Below are 3,852 nucleotides of genomic sequence, written 5' to 3'. Positions count from 1 at the left end.
CCCATGCACCAAAAATTGATGCAACCACTGTGGAAAGCATTATGGAGATTCCTCAGCAAACTTACAATGGAACCACCATTTGATCCAATTATCCCACTCCTCAGTATATACTCAAAGGACTTAAAATCAGCATAGCACAGTGATGTAGCCACATGAATGTTTGTGGCAGTTCAATTCACAATAGCTAAGCTATGGAACCAAACTAGGTGCCTTTCAACATATGAATTGTTAAAGAAAATGTGGTACATATACACAGTGGAATATTACTCATCCATAAAGAAGAATGAAATTTTGGCATTTTCCAGGAAATAGATGGAACTGGAGACTATCATGCTAAGTGAAATAAGCCAATTCTAATAAAACAAAGGCTGAATGTTCTCTCTGATGTGCATATGCTAACACACAGTGAGGAGGGGAGGAGGGAAGAATAGAAGTTCATTGGATTAGACAAAGGTGAATGACGGGAAAAGAGAGGGGACAGGAATAGGAAAGACAAGACAATAGAATGAGCCAGACAGAAATTTCCTATGTTCATACATGAATACATGACCAGTGTAAGTCCACATAATGTACAACCACAAGAATGGGAAGTTATACTTCATGTATATATGTCAAAGTACACTCTGTCATGTATATCTAAAAAGACCAAATTTTATAAAAGGGGAGGAGAATAAAGCAGAACAATTAAATTCCCTCTGTAAGCTGCCTTCTATTTTGTTTTACAGAATTTTATATTATATTTCATTTAAATGTCTATAAAAAAACATTTGTCATACAAACTTTTCTTCTATTTAATATGATACTATCTCTTAATTTGTCATTTGCATGTCATTTTAATGTTAAATTCCATGGATATTTGTTGCAACCCACAGAGCAGCTTTTCTTTCAATATTTATAACATTTAAACTAAGCCCTGCTACCTAATTATAACTGATGTTTACTGTTAGATATGAATTTAAATAGATTCAAGGCTCTTTCATATAATGGCTTTCCATTTCTTGAGATAATTCTCTCTGGATCACCAGAAAATCATAAAGTTTTTTCTCCCCAATTCCATGCTAACTCTTCACCAGATTCTTAATATATATTAGGTGTCTTTTTGTTTGATTTCTAAATGACAACGTGGCTGGGTATAAAAATTATTGTATTACTTTTTTTAACCCCACAGCATAGTTTTACTTTCTGATAATTATTGATGGTATTATGTCTTCCCTTCTAGGTATCCTGAATTTTTTTCTAAGATTCCCAAAGAATTATTTATACATCAAGTCCAGCAGGTTCATTAGGAAATATTCAGAATATTCAGTTGATTCAGATCAACCTGCATCATTTTTTTCCCTGGAACAACCTTGTACATTTTGAATCTAAAGTTATAAATTCTTATGCATTGGTCAACATCAAATTTGTCATGATAATTCTTAGCTCTGACATATTTAGGCTAAGTACAAATGACCTATTCCCCCACAACCTCACTATCAGATTTTAAGGAAGGTAAGTTTTGGGTCATACAGATATTTGTAAAACAAAATTTTAAATAACAAGCACAAAATATTTATATAAATATTTTGTTATATAAATAACAGGCACAAAATATTTCAAACAAGTTTTCAGTATATGAAGTCCCAGTTATCTGTCCTTGTAGGTGATCCAACCACACACAGATGGTTTCCTCAGAGCAAATAGAATAATATTTGAGAGACAATAACCTGGTACCCCCATAATTATCATGAGGCACACGGAAATCTTCCCTTCAATGTCTGGACACACTGTTCAGGGATAAAGCCATGGGTTTTAGTCCCGTGGTGAAAAATACAGATCTTTATAGAGTATTGACCTCTCACAGAAATGTAAAGATTATCTGTGAAATATCCCTATCAACCCAGGTATTTTGACTACCTTAATCTCCAATTCAAGAGCCCATTTCTAACTTTCAACCATGTCAACTAACCCACTAACCTCCCCAGTGAAAACCCATTACTGACATGCATTATGCTAATTAGAAAAGTTTCAGATGTTGATCAAGTTGTGGTTAGTTGAAGCACTGGCAGAAGATGCCCTTGGAGTGAGATCCCACTGACATATTTTCAGATCTTCTCTGGACTACCCATCACTCTTTGGGACACCTGATACATAACAAGCACATAAATAAATCCATATTGTTCATGCTAATAAATTTTAAACTAAGTTAAAAAAAAAAAGGCAGACACCCTCTCCCAAGGCCCTGCCCTGCACCTTGGACTGCCCTGCTGACTAGGCGCAGGCTGGGAGCCCTGGCAGGCTGTGGCAGTCCATGAGGTTGGTCGGGCTCCGTGTGGAAGCCACTGTAGCCCATGGGTAGAGTTGGCCAGGCAGGTTGGCTTTAGACTAAAAAGATGTCCCTGTGTGATGAGCTAGGAGTGGAGACCAGAGACTCAAAAACAGAAGGCTGGTCCCCAAACTCAAACTTCTGCAGCCACCGCTTCAGGTGAAGAAAGCAGCTGTCACTCAAGCAAAGAGCCAAAGGACAAAGTACAGTCCTTGCTCCAATCATTGATCTGAAGTAGGGTGGCGCCTCAGACCACTGGCCAATTGTGGACACACCAGCACAGGTAGCAGCTGGCCTGAAGGACCCTGTTCCCAGTGGGTTTTCTTCAGGGCAAGTTCTAATTCCCTTAGCTGATGAATATGATCCTATGTTTCCTAAAGATGATGAGAAATTAGTGAAGCACCAAAGACAAGGTAAAAAACATACAGAGACTTGAAGCTAGTGGGTTGTCAAGGTGACCAGATACGGATTCTGATGAGGAAGAAGAGTATGAGCGAGAGCAGAAAAAGAAGTGTGGGAAGCACTGCCATTGCCCCACCCACTTCTCTTGCAGAAAAAGACAGAGTTACCCAGAGATTTTCCCTATGAAGAGGGCTCTAGACCTCCATCACAGTCTTCCAAAGCTGCAATTCTTTCCCCAGTGTATGAGGAACAGAGATTTCCAACCGCCCTAGCAACTCTTTCCTTGCTAACATGGGTGGCACAGTTGCACATAAGATCATGCAGAAGTACGGCTTCCGGGAAGGCCAGGGTCTGGGGAAGCACTAGCAGGGGCTGAGCACCACCTTGTCGGTGGAAAAGACCAGCAAGGAGGCGCCAAGATCCTTATGAGTAATGCCATGAGAAGGATGAGTCTCAGGATGCCTCCAGGAAGTCTGATTCAAATCCATTAACTGAAATACTTAAGTGTCCTACTAAAGTGGTCCTACTGAGGAACACGATTGGTGCAGGAGAGGTATATGAGGACTTGGAAGTTGAAACCAAGGAAGAATGTGAAAAACATGGCAAAGTTGGGAAGATGTGTGACATTTGCAATTCCTGGTGCCCCTGATGATGAAGCAGTTCCAATATTTTTAGAATTTGAGAGAGTCAAATCAGCAATTGGAGCTGTTGTTGATCTGAATGGGAGGTATTTTGGTGGAAGGGTGGTAAAATTATGTTTGTACAATCTGGATAAATTCAGGGTTTTGGATTTGGTGGAACACGTTTGATTTTAAGGTCTAGAGTCAAGTCTGATGATCCATAAATGAATTGCAGATTGAGCAAAGACAGAAAAATGCAACGGCCTCTGTGGCTATTGAATATGAGACTCTTAGAAGGACTTCTAAGATATATGCTGATTGATTTCTTTTTTTATTTTATGACTTTTTAAAATATAAATATCCTTTCAAAAATTCAAAAAACAAAAAATCTCCACACTAAAATGCACTTCTTTCTTCATTTCAGAAAAGATTTATTCAAATATGTCTTTGAATATTCTTTCTTTCTTTGGTCCAATTTTCAATTCACAGTTTCTTCATTATGTTTATTGAAGAAATTTTATTTCT

The 3,852-nt window shown here is 38.3% G+C and overlaps 1 pseudogene; it reads left to right on the top strand.

Moving 5' to 3' along the window:
* The first annotated feature begins 2,309 nt into the window (after positions 1-2,309).
* On the top strand, positions 2,310-3,516 carry LOC107144644 (annotated as a pseudogene).
* The last annotated feature ends 336 nt before the right edge of the window (positions 3,517-3,852 follow it).

Source organism: Marmota marmota, unplaced genomic scaffold (assembly GCF_001458135.2).
Source record: "Marmota marmota marmota unplaced genomic scaffold, marMar, whole genome shotgun sequence".
Taxonomy (NCBI): Eukaryota; Metazoa; Chordata; class Mammalia; order Rodentia; family Sciuridae; genus Marmota; species Marmota marmota.
The sequence above is the reverse complement of the archived record's forward strand: the minus strand, read 5'-3'. Positions and strand labels throughout refer to the sequence as shown.